This window comes from Meriones unguiculatus, chromosome 7 (genome assembly GCF_030254825.1).
Source record: "Meriones unguiculatus strain TT.TT164.6M chromosome 7, Bangor_MerUng_6.1, whole genome shotgun sequence".
Lineage (NCBI taxonomy): Eukaryota > Metazoa > Chordata > Mammalia > Rodentia > Muridae > Meriones > Meriones unguiculatus.
The window spans coordinates 11,068,184-11,087,170 of NC_083355.1; the positions used below are offsets into that span (position 1 = coordinate 11,068,184).

Genomic DNA, 18,987 nt, shown 5'->3' on the forward strand with positions numbered 1-18,987 from the left:
TTACTGAAGAGCTACTGTCCTTCTTGGTGAAAATAGAATAAACCAAGCCAAAGGTAAGAAAAGAAGTGTTTCCATCTAATCTTACCTTACCACGAACTTAGGATTTACTTCTATGAATATGAACTTATTCGAGATTTGTTTCCATTTTTATTTTGTGCTAATGGGTGTTTTTCTCACCCATAAAGTGGAGGAGCATGCTATCCATGCATAGCATGTTCCAGGCCAGCCAGAGCTATGTACTGAGGCAGTGTCTCAAAACAGTAAAATAAAATAAGGCATATAGGGGAAGTTGAAGAGGGGCAAAATACGAGGCTGCATAAGATTTCCTTGTGTACATATATGTATGTGCACCCCATATGTAAGTGTCCTCAGAAGCCAGAAGAGAGGGTAGGAACCCCAGGAACTATGTGCCATGATGTGGATGCTGGGAGCTGAGCCTGTGTCCTCTCAAGAGCTGTAAGTGCCCTTAACTGAACCCAATATGGCCTCATGTAGAAGGTGTGTCTGTACATGTTCTCAAGTCTCAGGTTAAGATGGGTTCATTTGACTGGGATTTGGTCCACCATGACTGATGTTCTGCACGAAGACAATCTAGTCACTGACTTGAATTCACCTGTAAAGGCCTGTTCTAGTTTCAATTAAACCTGACTAAAAATAAAATGAAAAATGAAATAGGTTGTCCCACATTCACACACATATGGGTTACAATAATCAAACTTGGTGGGTTATCAAAACAACAACAAAATATCAGGCCATGTGTGGGGTAAGCTTTTAATCTCAGTACTATACAGGCAAAGACTGGTGAGTTTCTATGAATTTTAGGTCTGTGTGGTATACATAGCATGTTCAAGCCACATGGCGTCATTAACCCCTTCTAAATATATATAATTTGAGGGAATTTTCAGAGGGTCAAAATAGATGTCCTTGCATTTGCCTGAAATCCTAGGAGTTAAGACAATTTTTACGATGTTAGGTGAACATACCCAATGTGCAGTATAGTTGCCTCATAGAACTGTAAATTAAAACTTAAGCCAGACAAAAAAGTACCTGGGAAAATAAAGTCTAAGTGCTTCTTGACCTCAATTGCTCAAGTACTTGTGTGCCATTTCATCCAGCCAACAAGCAACAAGGATGATGTACTTTCCCAGTCATCAGAGGCCTGTGAGAGAATGAACAATGGTGGACTTTCCTCTTATCTTAGACCTTTCAGGCCTGCAGAATTTTCTTTAAAAAGAAAAAAAAAAAAAAGCACCTCAGAACAATTTCCCCATTCAGTCATGAAATCACTGACATCAGCTTTTCTCCAAGTACCCTTTGCTCAGAAGCAGAAAAAACAGGCTCTGCCCAGATCGCCTGCCCCATTTCACTGTCACAGATACTTTGACAGAAGATAATAAGTGATTAAATTCTGAGTGAAGTCTAAAGGCTAAGTGCTCAAACAAACGATGGGGCAGCATTCTTTGAGTACAGTGACCCAGCCAGCTGAGACCAGGCAGAGGTAGATTCTACCAGTTTCCCTTCCCAGGGCCTTTTCCTTCAAAGCAGCAGGGCAGGAGTTAGCACTGATCCAAAAGGACAGGGAAAAGTGTTTCTAGAGTTACCATGTCAGTGCTGTCATAGTCTCCTTTGTCCTCAGTATAACGGGAGTATAGAGTCAAAACATTCAGCACTGTGTGTTCTCTGTAAATATTGGAGTAGGAAGCTTTCATCTCTCTATCTACACATAGATTTGATAAACAGAGATCAGAAAGAACTGTTACATGTAGTTAGAAGTCTGGTTTATGGATAAATATTTCCCCTCATTCCCAGCAAGTTAAACTTACTTAACTTACTTATGCCCTCAGGTTGTAGACTACCAAAGTCACTGAAGCCCTGTAGTTTTATGCTCCAGTAATTTGGACACTGTAATCCCCAAGTCAGAAATATCACTTCAGAGTGCAACTGAAATTAATAAAATGATGTGGCAGGAGAGACTTAGAGTGTTTGTTTAACACATGAGCCAGAACAAAAAACAACTGCTCTAGTTTCCGATCATCAAAAACTACTACATAAATAATATACGACTCAGTTCAAAAACAAAAGCTTAGACAGCCAGCTGACATAGCTCACCACCTCCAGCTGATGTTATGGAATGCCTCCCATTAAAAGGAACACATAAATGACACAACGTGGTCCTTAACATACAGCACAAAACATGATGCACGGTTGGCATTTAACAAGCCTTCTTTGCCTTTGGAAAGATGAGTCAGAAGGACAGAAAGGAAGAAGGAAAGAAAGAAAGAAAGAAAGAAAGAAAGAAAGAAAGAAAGAAAGAAAGAGCCAGAAACATGAATTGGCTTGATTTATTTGTGTGTGTGTGTGTGCTTCTGTATTCCAACTATCAACATTACTTACTGTACTGAACTGTTCTATTTGACCCCCTCAAAATGCCAATAAAATTAACACTGTTGCTGATTGAAGGGCAAGGGCTACAGATAAGCACAGTAACTGCTTGGATGAGAAGAGATTAAAAACTCCCATGAATTTTAGGGGAAACAAGACTAACTATCCTTTTTGATAAGAATTTTTTAGTTAAACTTGTAATCTTTGGTAAAATGAGGATGTTTAGCTTAATAACTCATATTTTGGTTTTTAAATTGCAGGTAATTCAAGCCGGGAAACTAAAATTAGCCTGTTGAGCAAAAACTGTCAGAATACAAAAGCTAGAATCACAAAAATAGCACATTAGATAAAGGTGATGTAGTAAAAGGTCACATTTTGCTCATACTTCCCCCACACCCAAGGTGCCTGTGTTAAAAAAAAAAAGAAAAGAAAAGAAAGAAAACAAAGGCACAGATCAATGAACTTTATTTGCCTCCTTTTTAATGGCAGCCACTAACGACTTTGAATACAGACAATGTGAGCATAGGTAACCCAGATATATGTTAGAATTGACAGTCAGTTCCAAGCTAAGAAATACTGCTACATCCAAGAAAGGTGATCAGAGCACCATCTTGCTTTTCTCCCCCATAGAGACCAAATTTAAAGAATTCAGTAGAATTCATCCTTGCAAGGAACTTGAATACCCTGGGAATGTTTTCATTTCTATCAGGCTGGCTGGCTATCTTTCTCTTCCTAACCGCATCTCCATCCTCCTGAGAGCTCTGTGGCATGGGTGCCATCGCCCCAATTTCCAAAGACAGCCCAGGCTCTGTAAAGGTACCTTTTTGTCCTACACCTGTTTTTCAAACTTCAGTGTGTGCCACACTCTTGCTGGGAGTTTGTTAGACATATGTGCTAACCTCTGTCCCCAGAATTGTGGATGACCGGGTTAGGGCTTAAGAATCTGCATCTCCTACAAGTTCCCACAGGAGGCTAATACTGCCTCACACTGAGACCTGCTAAATTAGAGCTCATAGCTCATTGACAAGGAGCATACTCTATGCTCTGAATCTATACAACATCCTGGGGCAGCACCAACATGTGTCTGTTCACCTGTAAGGGTTCTTTATCAAAGGGGATAAGGCACTGTCGTGTTTAGATGATAAGTGAAAGAGAAGGAGATACAGTAATTCGAGCTCCTGGGTCTGTGATATACCATCATATCACTTAATTAATCTGATCATTAGTGTTCCCAGCACTACAGTTAAGATTTCTAACCCTAAGTTGTTTTGATACAAAATGGGTCAAGCTCATGGTTGCTAGCAGGGACAGGACTTACTAGACCATAGTCCTACCTGAGGATCTAAAGACAGATAATGGCTTCTTGGCATCAGAGCCATTTTCTTCAGAAGTGCAGGTATTGTTAAGTTGTTCATGCTCCTATGAGCAACCCCTCACTCGTGTTCCTGTAAGCAACCCTAATGAAATTAATTAACTTAATTGAATTACACACACACGAAGAGACATGAAATAGAAAAGGGACTAGTCAGAGGGGCAAAAGAAGTGAGAGGAGACAAGAGAGAGCAAAACAGGATGACTATGATTAAAAAGATTATATAAGTGTATGAAAATGTCATAATGTCATTTTCCTAAAATGTGCCAATCAGTGTAAAAGAACTTTCAAAGCCCCAACATGCTACCCCAAATACCATGTGCTATTTTCAGGAGGAATCAAAACAGTACAAATCTAGAGATGGACCCTAAAAAAAAACAACACAATGCCAGTAAAGGAACTGATCTTTAGTTTAAAAGCTGAGATGACGTAAAAGGAAATGACAGGGAAGTTTATTAGACCCTCAAAGGTTGTGTCATCTTTAAAATGACAGAACTAATGGTTTCCAGGGTAAGACTACACGGTGCCTTTTCCAATAATACTTGTTTTCAACTGAAAAATATAAACATCCTCATTTTCCCCCTGCGGTGATGTTATAACTACATCAACAGTAGACTTTAGCAACAGTTAGACTTTGGGCTGCTTGCTTTCCTAGGTGCTATCGTTTTTGGCCACTCTGAAAATATTTCAATAAAACTGTGCCTTTTCTTTTGTAGACGTTTGTCTGCAGTACTTTGAAAACAACATCAATATGAAGTCTTGGATAATATACTCTGGGTCATAGCTATAGGATTCGTGCACTCAGTGGCACACAAAATGTTAGCAGGTGACTGTGTACCACTGCTCAGCTCCATTAACTAATTGCCATGTAAAGATAGAAAGTAATGTTTGCCTTTGCTTTCTTATGAAAATCTCACGGTGAAGACCTGGAATCAGCAACTTCAAAGTCATATTCGTGTGCTTTTAACGTTGTGTTGGATTAGGGAGGAACTTCTCATTCTGAACTAAGCAACTCACAAACCAGTCCTGAATCTGACTCTTCTGCTCACTTCTTTATCCCCAAATGGTGTTCCAGTTCAATATTTGATACTCAGTCCATCAGACTGGCACTCATCATTAGGAGTGCAAGGAACAGTGAATTTTTCCACATCGATGAAACATTGCTTTCTTGTGCACGTAGAGTTGCTCAGTGAGTCTAAATTCTCATTGATTTGTGTTGTTGAAGTTTGTGTGCGGTTATTAGCTCTTGATGTAAATGGCAAGCCCTATTCTGGTACGTTAGAGGCTGTACCTGTTGGATAAAGTCTCCTCTATTTCTGATCTGCTTGTTTTGTTTTCACTTGAATTTCTTAGTAGGGTACACACTATTTAATATTTGGTGTACACTGTTTGAAAATGAAGTGTCCCTTCGTGGCTAATGTTTTGACCAATCATTTCTCAGATGGTGGCATTATTTAGGGAGGTTGTGAAACACAGATGAGCCCCAGCTGGGGGAAGTAGGTCAGTGGGTGTAGGTCTTCGAGGGTGATCGCCTGCCTAGTGTGGTTGCCTGTCATAATCTATTTTCTCATCCACTATGATGTGAGCAGCCTCCACATGAAGCCACTGCCACAAAAGGAACTGCTCTTGCATGATTCTACTGGAACTCTCTGAAATTAAGGCCCAAACTAATAATCTCTCTCTCTCTTTATTTTTTATCTATTCTGCAGTGTATTTAGTTACACCGTCACATAGGAACTAATATGAGTGAAAAACAGAACAATACAATACGGTGAATACTCTGAAGCCTAGAGCAGGGATGAAGTCAAGCACCCTACTGTACTCATCGACTCAGAGCACCTGCACCTCTCAAGAGAACACGTAAAGCCAAGTACAAATGCTTTTAACATCCCCGGCAAGTTACACAAATACAGCTACATGAAAACTGCGCATCCAGAGAGTGTAAAGCCTCGTGACTAAAGCTGTATACCATGGAGAAAGAGCTTCCCACTCACACTCAGCTATATCACTTAGCGTAACACATGTGTGACATTCGGAACATCCATTGCTCTTCCATGCCCATTCCTCATAAATAATAAAGTCTACCTTTACGATTGAAGAGTCAGTATTTCAAAGCACTTATAATGGTGCACAAAATGTTTGGTCAATTAAGCACATAATAAATACTAATTGCAAAATATAATTTCTGCTATGAATTCATAGCTGTTCCTTTGTTGATTATAGGTAACAGTTTTGAACCATCTCCACAGAGTCTATTATTTTTAACAAAATGTTCAAAAATATATTCTTTTCACTAGTGAGTGACAGAATATTTGGGATACAGAAATAAAATAGTTTAGTAAATTATTTCATTTAATTGGACACTATTGTTATCATATCAGGAAATACTGAATCTTGAAATACACAAAATCTTCCCTACTAGATAATATTAGCATGAAAGAAACTGGGATAAAGGTTAAATAAAAAGTTTTGTCAGACTCAATTGAATAAAATAAAACAGAAATAGAAAAGACAATCTTTAGAGCTCATAAAAGCAACTCATTTCCATTATGTGGACTTGACATATTTTGAGAGCGCATTTTCTACTTCCTGTTTTTGTGTTTCAATGGCTAATGAATTTTGGTAAGGTTTTCAATATACCTTTGTTGATTTTGTTTCCTAAAGTAGATATAAAGGGTATAAACATGGTAGGAAAGTAAATGGTGACTTTGTAATGTGGGCATATGTAAGCATAATGTGCCTTATGTAAAGCAAAGGACCATGGTTAATGGAGTTGCTCGGTTGCTATCCATTCAGCACCATGATTCCACCAATTGATATGACTAGAGAGAGACAGGGCAATCTTAAGAATCCAGGCTCATTAAATTATCTAGGACAGATTCATTCCCCAGCATTTCATCTTTGAAAATGAAAGCAATTTAAGAGCAAACTCATTAGAAATTTAATAGCCTCGAGTCTTGTGAGTTTGCATTACTCTCATTTATAGTCAAGAGCACGATGACACTGCTACCATCCAGCCAACTATGTGTTTTCAGAAACTATGCATTAGTTCTGTCACTCTCCTTGTGGAGCTCCTGTCCCATCCAGGTCTTTCTATCTCCCCCTTCTTCAATAAGATTCCCTGCACTTTGCCCAAAGTTTGGCTATGAACCTCAGCATCTGCTTTGATACACTTGACCCAGGGGTCTTTTCTGAGACTGAAGCACCACACATGGAGATAACCTAGAACTCCTGCACAGATGTAGCCCATTGGCAGTTCAGTATCCAAGCGGGTACCCTAGTAAGGGAACAGGGACTGTCTCTGACATGAACTCAGTGGCTGGCTCTTTGATTACCTCCCCCTGAGGGGGAGCAGCCTTACTAGGCCACAGAGAAAGACAATTCAGCCAGGCCTGATGAGACATGATAGCCTAGGGTCAAATTGAAGGGGAGCAGAACCTCCCCTATTGGTGGTCTTGGAGAGGGGCATGGGAGGAGATGGAAGGAGGATGGGATTGGAAGGGGATGGGGGGGATACAAAAGGGATACAAAGTGAATAAACTGTAATTAATATAAACAATTAAAATTAAAAAACTATATGTTATTCATTTGCTTTCTTTTATTCTGAATTTAGGTGTATGCAAACTTTGGTAGTAGAGAATTAGAATTCCTTTTCCTGCAAACTTCACAGTTAGGTTCCCAGTTATCCCAGACTATAGGAAATCTACTACATCTCATATGCAGGGTAGGAGAGAAGCAACCATTTCATTCTTCCTGCATCAAAAGGTCACCATAGGGCATGGCTGTGACAATTATACTAGATGTAATTGCTTCACTGAAGCACACTCGTGGTGCATGTCCATGGGTCCTACCAGTGTCCCTCAACCGCTGTGGCTCCAGCTCCTCCTTCGTTATCAAGCTGGAGTCTTTAAAGCCATGAGAGAACAATGTAGACTTAATCATGATGCTTTAATGGCATTGGCAGATCACCATTGATCTTGATTCATTGCCTTCTTCCCCTTCACATCCATTGGTCCTTCCATCTGCTTGCCCTACATCATCAGGTTCTAGTGTCAGCTAGAAATAACGGCTTCACTCGGGCTATGTATCTATGTGTAGAAAGCCATCAGGATTCTATAATTATTTGCACAAAGAAAGACTCCTTTCTTTCTGCTTCTGTCCTCACACCAGGGACCTATACTCCAACCATGCTGAATGTTTCACATTTTCCAAACTGGGTAGGCTCTTCATAATCAGGCAGATAACTCTCTCTAAGGTGTAACACAAAAAATTACATCCCCTTTAAAGCTTGTTAACATCCCAGGCATTGTACTTTTTTTATGAACCTGTCTTCATTCACAAATGTTTGACTTCTCCAAAGGCTAGGAACTGAAAGTGTAATCTTAACCCCTCATTACCCAACAGAGTGAGTCACTCTACACCTACTTACAAGAAAAGGAAATGACAGTTGCTCAATTCAGGAAAACAGCAATTTGCCTACAGGGTAGCAAAATGGTTACTGAACACTGGTACTTTGATATATAAATAATCATGTCCACAAAATTGCACTCACTATATAGCAGTTATCAAGGCAGCATTTCATAGATTAAACAGGCACTGGTTTTATATATGCTCACAAGTGCAAGACATTGTTATTGAACAACATTATCCCTAGGACACAATGCTGTGCTACCGCTAGCTTGCTCTTCCTGTGTTCCTCTTCTGTTCTACAAGCTGAATCAGTGGATGACAGCCAAATTCTATGCATAATTAAAGAAGCAGTGCCTTCCTGCACCCACAAAAGTCTCATTCCAAAATTTACCCTACTTACAAGACCTGCAGGGACAGAGAGAGCAGAGATTGAGGAACTGTATCACCAATGCCAGGCCCAACCCTAAGACCCACCCCATAGAAGAGAGCCAGCCCCTATCACTATTAATGATTCTCTGATACACTTGCAGACAGAAGCCTATGAGAGCTGTCCTCTTAGAGGCTCCACTCAGCCATGGCTCGAAACAGATACTGAGACCCACAAATAACAGACGAAGCATAGAGAGTCTACTGGAAAAGAGAGGGGAAGAATAAATGGAACCAGAGGTGGCAAAAAGCTCCACAAGAAGAGCATCAGAGCCAATGAATTGAAGCCCAGAGAGGCTTATGGAGTCTGAAGCACCAATCAAGGACAATGCATGGTCTGGACCTAGATCCTCTACTTATAAGTAGCCGATGGGCATCTTAGGCTTCTTGTGGGCTCACTATTAGGGGAGTGGGGATATCTCTTACATGGACTATGTTGCTTGCTTTTTGATCACTTCCCCCTGATGGGACTGCCCTAGCAGACCACACGGGAGGAAGATGGATTCAGTCCTCACGTGAATAGATGAGCTGGGGTGTCTGGGTAGGGGGTTCCCCTATTCTGAGGTATAGGGAAGGGGAAATGCAGGAAGCAGGATGGGACTAGGAGGAGAGGAGAGAGGGACCTATGACTGAGATATAAATTGAATTAAGTAATGAAATAATAAAAATGATTGCACAAAGTTAAAAAAAATAAGTGTCTGCTATTTACACTTACAAGCAGCAAGCATGAGCAGTCACATCTGCACAGGATAAGCTACAAACATGTTCTGTCTGCAGCAATTCAAAGGGTAAAAACAGTGTCCTAAGGCTTAATATTCTTAATTTTCATGAGCATAAACACTTGGCACTTTGACTCTGTCTGGTTTTTGTTGGGTCTGTGTGTCTGGACAATGCCATTTGCTATGCTCTTACTTGTTGCACCGAATAGTCCCTAACCACATAAAACCCTAGAACAAATCATGCAATCTTATCTTCCCCTCAATATCATTACTAATAAAATTTTAGTCATGAGGAAATGCAACAATCTGCTATTCCCAGAAAGCCTAAATTTATATGAGTAACTTATTAATCTTAGGCCGTTTGTGCCGACTAGCCACCACTTTCTCCTGCAAAGTTGAACCTGCACGTTGAACCAGTTCTGACCCAAACAAATGTTGGGCTAATAATTTGTAATACTCTTTCACTGTCTCAAATTGCAGTTGCAAATCCAGGAAGGATTTCATGGTGTCACCTGTAAACATAACTCAAACTATAATTCAAGAGTGATGAAAGTTAAATTTCCTACCTAATGAGCTTCCCAGAAATTGCTGTGTCCTTTAGGTGCTAGCCAACTATAGCTACCAAGTTCTTCTACAGCAAACTCACTGTCCTGCCTTCATTGGTAAGAGCCCTGAAATTCACAGACTTTATTTTATGATGGTATTTTGGATTCTTTTCCCAAAATAGAGGAAGAACATCCAGGAATACCCATTGATTGGGCCTGTCTCATTGTAGATGAGATGAAAATACAGTTGTAAAAAGACTGGTCAAACTCTTGGATGAATGGATAATATTTGCAGGCAGAACCAGCTAAGTAATTAATTACTAATTGAGCTTAGGGAATTTGTCTCATAAACTGCATCCTGCATTGGAAAGAAAGGTACATAAGCATGAGGAGCTGAGTTCAGATTAATTGAACTTATGTAAAAAGTTAAGCATGGCTGCTGGTAAGTCTTGAATCCTAGCAATGGGGTAGGGAAGAAATGTGAGGTTTTCTGAGGCCTGCTGATTGCCAGCCTATATACAGGTTCAGTGAAAGACTGTCTCAAGGGAATAAGATAAGGGGTGGGTAATATAAGATAGCCCACATCCTCCTCACACAAACAACACACAATCACACACACACACAATAAATAAAACAAACTACACCCTCACTTGATGCTTTCTCAAACTTTTCTATTAAATAAACATGACTTCATATGAAGGAAAAAAACTGAATACATTAGTCTTAATTCAATCCCAAACCCTAGAGATTATCAGACTATAATATGAAAGATTCAAAATATTCCAGTCTTAGAACTTTTTAATGAATGCCAGTATTGAACAGGGAGGAGACATACAATGTAAATTATATAGTATAAAATCTATAAAATTTGTAAAAAAAAAAGTAGCAAAAATGTATTTGTTTTTATAACAAACTCATTTCAATTGATTATTATTCACACTAGACATTTTGTTCTTACTAAAAATTCAAATGCTATGATGATGTGAATGAGAGATGGTCTTTACTGTACAGTGCTCATAGAACCTTCTAGTCTTCTACCCCTGTGAACACAGCTATTCAGAGGCAGGATTCCTATGCATTCATAACACAGTATACACAGGCACAGAGGAATGAATGGCAGTTAAAATACATAACATACTTCCATAGTATGGAAGCAGTGTTGGAGGGCAGGTCCATGAGTGCCTTTTACATTAACTTGTCCTTCACCTCATGTAAGAAAAGTTACTTTCTCATGATCAAGTTACATTAGTTAAAGCTAAACCCAGTCACAAAACTACAAATTGCCCTGCCTACAAGATGTGCTGGGGTAAAGTTGGCAGAAAAATTGTAGAAATGGCCAATCAATGACTGGTCCAGCTTGATACCCATACCATGAAGGAAAGTCCACACCTGACATTACCGGGAGGGCCATGACCCAGGGGCTGGATAACCCAGAGACTTATAACAAAACCAACTGTGAGCGATAAAAAATAAAAGCCAATGAAATGATTCCTAATGATATTTTCCTAAACTCATAGGTTAGTGATTAACTCAGTTGTCATCAGAGAGGCTTCACCCAGCAACTGATAGAAACAGATGCAGAGACCCACAGCCAATCGTTAGGTGGAGCTTGGGGAATCCTGCAGGGCAGGAGAAGGAAGGGTTGTAGAAACCAGATATACAAGGACAGCACAAGGAAACCCACAGAATCAACTAACCTGGAATCACAGAGACTGAACTGCCAACCAGGGAGCCTGAATGGGACTGACCTAGGCCCTCTGCATGTATGTTATAGTTAGGTAGCTTAGTCTTCTTGTGAGACTCCTCACAGTGGGAGCAGTGACTCTCTCCAACTCTGTTGCCTACTTCTGGGACCCTTTTCTCCTTCTGCTTTGCCTTGTCCAGCCATAAGAGAAGAGGAGGTAGCTAATCTTACTGCAACTTGACATGCCGTGGCTGGTTAATATTCATGGGAGGCCTGTCCTTTTCTGAAGAGAAAAGGAGAAGTGAATGGGTGAGGGGAGGAGATTGGAAAGGTTGGGGTAGGGGGGCTTGGAGAAGAAGAAGAAGAAGGGAAAACTGTGCTCAGAACTCAGAAACTATGTGGTGGTAATGGTGTTGGTGTGTGTGTGTGTGTGTGTGTGTGTGTGTGTGTGTGTGTGTGAAGCTATAGTACTGGAAATAGTGTTTTAAATGAGTGATGAACATGTCTACATGCAAATGTTATTACTGATAGGTACATCTGTGCCAGGCAATTTAAAACATGTACAATTGGTAGAGTACAGACCTCAGTTTAGTTAACAGAATCTGAAGCTTAAAAATGTATTTCATAGTCAGATTGCAAACTGTCTTAAACAAAATGCCCAAGTTGCCATCATAGCTAATCCATGGTTCTACTGAGCCAGGCAATGGTGCCAGTTTGATAAAAAAAACAAACTAGATATTATTATGATCTGTAAGTGAGAGAGTGCTCTGCATATTTCTAATCAGTGGACTTTGGGTAAGCATATTACCCTCTGAAATATGGGTGGATTTCATCAGATTACATGAAGACTCTAGGGTGGGATAGCCTTCCTGAGATAGCACCAGCCAATTCATCTTCAAAACTGCAATTTGGAAACTTAGAAGTTTCCTGTCTGGTTCCATTCATCAACACTTATTACAATTCCCAGGCAGCTCAACAGATTTCAGACTTGCCATTGGCAATAAGTCTGTGAGCCACCATTACAACCCTTCTTGTCTTCTCTCTCTTCTCTCCCACTACTTCCTTTTCCTTCTTCTCCTTCTCCTCTTTTCTCCTTCTCTCCTCCTCCTTATTTTCCCCTTCCTCTCATCTTTCTATATACCCTATTGCATATGCTTCCTAGAAAACCCCATTTAGTAAGGAAAGGCTGAAATAAGAGGGGCAGTAACTAACTGTAAGGGAATTGTCAGAGTGATTCTCTGACAATGAAGAATCCTTGAATTCAGAGAAGAACCTCTCAGTGTTCTGAGTTTCACAAACACACTCTGTACAACAAAGCAAGGCAGAGACTCTTGTTGTCCTGCAGGAAGTATAGTTAGTTGTGTTACCACAGGGCTTGGACATGATCTCCCCTTTACTACAGAAAAATTAGCTTTTCCATGCCCCACTGCATAGGCTAGACCTTACTTATTCTGAGTATCCATATCCATCCGATGGTAGAAAAATGGGACTCACTGAGAATGATATCATGGGAATGTGGCTCTAATTTGAAATAGGACTTGGTGAAATTTTTAAATTTGTAATGAAGTGCTTCTTTCTGCAACATGTTAAGGTTCTGTTTATCTTGTGTGAACTTCTAGTTTGAGGGTATTTCTCCCTGCAGATAATTGTCTTTTTCTACATTATCCTTATGTACCTATGGAGAGGTTCAGGTTTATTTTTAGGACAGCTTATGTGGAATGAAGGTACTTGGAGAAGCTGTATTTAATAATGAATGCTTCTACTGAGAGTTATGTATATTTCATATAGAATTCTTGACTTTGGAATAGTGAAACCCTGGAACAAGTAGAGGAAAAAGTTGATTTCATCTTTTCCTTTCACTTGAAAGCAGTTACATGGAATGTAGCCATCTTCCCATTTGTTGGGTAGAGTTAAAAGAATGCAGATCCTGAGGAACAAGGGATCTGAAGCATGGTGATAAAAGGAATCTGCAGAAAGTGGCCAGCTCTGAAGGCAGAGCAGAGGTCTCCTTGTTTGGGGGCGAGTCCGTGCAATGCATTCTGAAGTGTATACCATCTTTTCCACAAAGCTGGAATTGGTATTAAGAATTCTAGTCCAAAACACCTATCAGTTTATTTTAACTTTGATAGAAATGCTAAAAGGACCTCCTTAAAGAAATCATTTTTAAGGTTTCCAAACAAAGCTGATTTGGAGGTGCCAAGGATGATGTGCTGATTGGTGAGGAATCTGCCCATGAGAATGTCCCCAGCAGGAGGGCATTGGAAGAACATCTCCTAATTCTGCTTAGTGGCCCTGAAATCTACGTTCACTTGGCATTATCTTGTGTGACCAACACCTGAGACAAGCCAGAGTGTGCCTGGTTTCTGTGCTGATTGCATGTGTGTCCATACTAGTCTCCTGTGGTAACTGCACCGTTAGCTTCAGCACACTCTTGGTTCTATGATGTCACTGGTTTATTGTATTGGGTAAGCTAGTGGAGTTGTGTCTTTACCTCTTGTAATGTCTATGTTAATTCTGCCTGTTCTTATTTCTGTTCTCTGCTCACATAATTAGCCTATCATCCATGAGCCTTTTTCTACCTTTCCACCTACCATGTTGAAAGCTTGCACTGACACAACTGGCTTATGGAAGCTCAGATGTACACTCTTTCCACTTTCCTTTTGCCTCGTCTACTTCCTTCCTATTTCTTGACTATGATGTTTATTCTGCAGCCTTAGGGAATTTTCCATGGACCAGAAATGTTCTTCTCCACGGAATCCACATTAACGACTTCTTACCACCTCAAGTCTTCACTCACTCAGATATCACTGTTGTTAGTGAATTTACGTTCTTAGTGAAATCCACAAATTCCAACCTGTAGTAAGTAGCTTTGAAATGTGTCCCATCTCCTGGCATTCCGGCTCCTGTTTAATAACTTCCCCTTTGGTGTGACCTGCATTAGATGACTCATTCTAACAGATTTTACTTTATTTATTTTGTGTCTGAGTACCATACGTGTGTGTTTGGTTCAGATCAGAAGAGGATGTGAGATTCCCTGACAGTTACATACAGCTGGTTGTGAGCAGCCATAGGGGTGCTTTGAACTGAACCCAGGTCTTCTGCTAAAGCAACATATGCTCTTTAAGCACTGAGACCTTTCTCCAGCCTCCTGTGGCCCATTTTTAATGACTAGAATATGGTCAAAATTAGGGGTTGTCACTTTCATGATTACATGGAAAAAAGGACTTGATTGCTGCAACTGAACCCCATAGCTCTGTGCTGTGAGCCAGCTTACAGAGAAGCCTATTTTGTAAGAAAGTGGCTCTTCCAGTCAGAGTAGAGAAGAAGGCAGTCCACCCATCCACTTGCACATGAAGAAGCCTGCCAAATTCCAGATGATGAATCTGGAAATAAAGATTATCTCAAGTAAAATGTTCCAGAAGATCTCTTGACTGCAGTACATGAGAAGCATTCATACATGGATAGGATATAATTTGAACTCGTCTGCTCAATTTACTGCCACACCCTTTAAGGAGAATAATACCTGTATTATGCTTTTGAAGAAAGAGACCATAAAATTCTAGGATTTTACATAGGACAAGAACTTGAGACTGTGGTAGTTTTTTAAATTTATTTATTTTAATATTACAATGTATTCACTTTGTATCCCAGCTGTAGCTCCCTCCCTCACCCCTCCCAACCCCACCCCCCTCTCTTCTCCTTTTATGCCCCTCCCTCAGTCTGCTTTAAAATCTTGGAATTTTAGGGTCTTTTGCTTTTCTTCAAAAGCATAATATAGGTATTACTCTTCTTAAAGGGTAGGGCAGTAAATTGAGCAGAAGAATTTTAATTATATCCTACTCATGTATGAAATTCTCAAAGAATAAATAAAATAATTTTTCTTTTAATTACAAAACTGTACCAGTGGAGAAAATATATAATTTAACGTATTATTACAACAGTGTTTTTTTTTCATCAGTAAGATATAATATGATAGCATTAGGAACTAAAAATAAATGGGTGATAATAACATAATGAAAAGAATTAGGGAGAAGTCTTTAAGCCTTAGGCTTTAGCCTAAGTGATAAATCTTCCTAAGTGGCAGGCACTGGGTCAACTTGCTGAAACCTATACCCATGGAGGAAAAGTCAAGGTTAAGCTCAGAGAAGGACAGAAAGAAATAGCGTTGGCAGTCCAGCTGATTTACAAGCCACGTCAGAACACAGCAGCCAATGCCAGCTACATTGGTGGAAAACTTCCTTGTTCTCTTTGGTCAACCCATTTCCTCTTGAGGCCAATGAATCAGAAAAGGTAGGTACTGGGAAGAGTGAGGAAGCATGTGTATGTCAAAATTCAGACAAGACTGAATCTGCTTCTTAGACCCAGAGAGGTTACGCAACTCTTTCAAGACTATACATCCTGAGACTAGAAAACCTTCAAGCATGAGATGTCTACAATGGTGCAGGTCCTCTTCAAAGAAAGTCTGTGACTAGAGCCCTTCAGCATCCAGAGCACAGTAATCACCTCCAAGCATTTTATCTCCACCTTTCCCTAGACATATTTGCAGTCTATATGGTGAATGAAATAAACTGTCCACCAAATTTTTAAAGTTGGGTTTGTGACCAATTTTTCTAGCTAGGAACCACCATGGAGTACTCAAGTGTAAACTTCATGCTTGACAAAAGTACAACAATGTTCAAGTGGCAGGTTTTACAAATTAAACCAAGAAATTAAACAGATTATTTGGCTACCAAATATTTACTTTAGATAACCTTTTTGTACCTATCATTATTTTTCCAAAGCTACCATTTCACCAATTCCTAATTATACCTTAATTCATATTAAAGATTCAGCATTAGCACATATACGTATTGTGCAATCTTTTTCTCAGTGTCATTGAAAACTTCTCTCCTGACTCAAAATACTAATTAAAAGAATGCATCAACTGTGTGAAGTTGGTTCATCAGTTAAGAGCAAGTGTTGCTCTTTCAGAAGACTCAGGTTTGATTCCCAACAGCCTCAATGCCTAGCAACCTTCTGTGACTCCTGTTTCAGGAAATTCAACACCCTGTAAAACCAGCAGACTTATAGTTCATGTATTTATATATATATATATATATATATATATATATATATATATATATTATTCAGGCAAAGAATGCATATACATAAAATTAATTAATTAAAACAAATGTGTCAAGATAGAACATTGAGTGTCCTTTTCATTCTGATTTTATGCGCTCAAGTGTCAAATTTTGTTCTGATTTGGTTTTGTTGGCTTGTTTACTTACTTGTCTTTTGAAACAGTGTCTCTCTATGTAGTCTTGGCTTGCCTGGAACTGGCTTTATAGACCAGGCCGGTTTTGAACTCACAGAGTGCTGCCTGCCCCTTTCTCATGACTAAGATTAGCAGCATGCATACCACGCCCAGCATTTTGTAGGAGACTGAAGTCTTGGTTTTTATCACAATTCTTATGTTCTAAAATTAAAATCATAAAGATGATATCCATTAGATGTCTCAAGTTTGCGCTTTCTCTTTTTTCTGTAAATCTCTGTGTTTCTCTGTATGTCTGTCTCTGTCTCTCTGTCTGTCTCCTTCTCTCTCTGTGTCTCTGTCTAGCCCTGTCTCCCCTCCCCTGCAGATATTTTCCAGCCCTCTAACACCTCCCCTGTTCTCTAATTCAAATTGAACTCTGAACCTTCTACACTTTTAGCATTTCTTTTCTGCTTAATCTCAGAACACCCTTATGTGTGTTCTATAGATCAACTGTAATTCAATTACAGTTATTGTTATTTTTAATTTTGCTTCCTTGGTTAAAATTGTACACAGGGAGTGCTTGGTTTACATTTTTCATGTACACAAATACATTATTCTCTTTTTAAAGCCCTGTCTCTGGGTGAGGGGGGAGGGTTAGTGTTAGAAAGTCATACCCCACTTTCCTAGACATACAGCTCCATGGAAATGTAATCTGCTCAGCAAATGTCATGCGCTTTAGAAAAAGTTCTTGTTGACCACATAAGCCCACAAACAGCAATTCAATTTTGTATTTCTGAACTCCTGGAAGCCAGAAGATAGACATAAAGTTCACAATTTTCGGAATAAATTTTAAAAAAGTGAAATTTCTCAGAGTTCCATAGACAAAAACAAACAAACAAACAAACAAACAAACTCAACATAAAGCTTTGAGCAGTGGTTTTCAACCTTCCAAATGCTGTGGTCTTATAATATAGTTTCTAACATTGTGGTGACCCGAACCATATAAATTATTTTGTTGTTACTTCATAACTATAACTTTGCTACTTTTATGCATCATAATGTAAATATCTGATGTGCAGGATATCTGATATGCAACCCCAAAGGGGTCAGGGCCCACAGCTTGAGAACCACTGCTTTAGAAGAATACCAGTTAAGTTCCTGGTATCAAATTCATGCTAAGACAAGTCTGGAGAAATAGATGTTTTATTTCCTCCTGTATCATTATATACTTACAAGAAAAAATATGTTTTTGAAGCTTTTGGTGGAAGATAAAATGCATAGTTTTGATGTGTACACATTGACAAATGTACATATATACATTTGGGTTCCTATAATCTGATTTTGAAGAAATATTAGAATGCTCCAGATGAGATCAATATGATAAGTGACTTTAATCTACCTGTATAATGATAGGTTAGATCTGTCTGGCAGACTCTACAAATGTCAATGTGAGACTGCTTTTACGCAAAGCCTCAAAAAAAATTCAGGAATATGACACACTATTATTAAATCATTTTAATTGTATTTAATCCAATACAGACATTTTTACTGATGGTCCTGGAGCTTTGAAGTTCCACGTCCCCACCACCATCACAAAAAGATCAGTAAGTATAAAGCGTCAATATAGCAAAAGGTTGTACAATAACAAAATCTGAAACAATGCTTACCTTCATTCACACTCTTCCATGGAGAGGTATGAGCTGGTTGCTCTTGGCTTACAATGGTTAAGAATGTTCTTTAGTTAATAATAAAGGAAAGAAAAGCCTCAGATATCAAGAACCCAGGTTAACCATTGACACTGGTTTGCTCTTCTGGTTCCACCCTGGAATCTACATCAGCAGCCCCTGGCATCTTATAAAGCAGGCGATAACCGGTCAGCTGAGACAGCAATGACCTCACCGATTCTGTTCCTCTGAAGGTCACTCAAGTATACCCTGACAAGTTTTTCTTTAGTCAGGGATACAGAGGAGGAGGAAGGGCTTTTGGGCCAGAAGTATCCTCAGTCATGCCAGTAAATGACTCAGATGTTTATAAACAGGCCTATTGAGAAACCTACAGAAAAACTCCTGTCTGTCTCATGACTTCAAACAGTGCTATACAGTGAAACCATTTTCAGCAGAACTGTTTGTCTATGGTTTAGCAGGTGAAGGATGGGACTGCATTCTAATGGACAGTGAGACAAGACAGCTAGAGACACCCTATCTTCCATTACT

General features: G+C 39.4%; 1 protein-coding gene across 2 annotated transcripts in view; it reads right to left on the minus strand.

The window, feature by feature from the left end:
• The window catches only part of Kcnj16 (potassium inwardly rectifying channel subfamily J member 16), a 56,797-nt gene extending 38,210 nt beyond the window's left edge, over positions 1-18,587 (minus strand). Inside the window, exons 1-2 of one of the 2 annotated variants that reach the window (XM_060386468.1) lie at positions 18,442-18,504; positions 16,809-16,996 (exon numbers count right to left, since the gene is read on the minus strand). The gene's annotated coding sequence lies outside the window, so the exon portion shown is untranslated. Of the gene's footprint in view, positions 1-16,808; positions 16,997-18,441 lie in introns of both variants that reach the window. The other variant, XM_060386467.1, reaches the window with a different exon arrangement.
• Between the last annotated feature and the right edge of the window lie 400 nt (positions 18,588-18,987).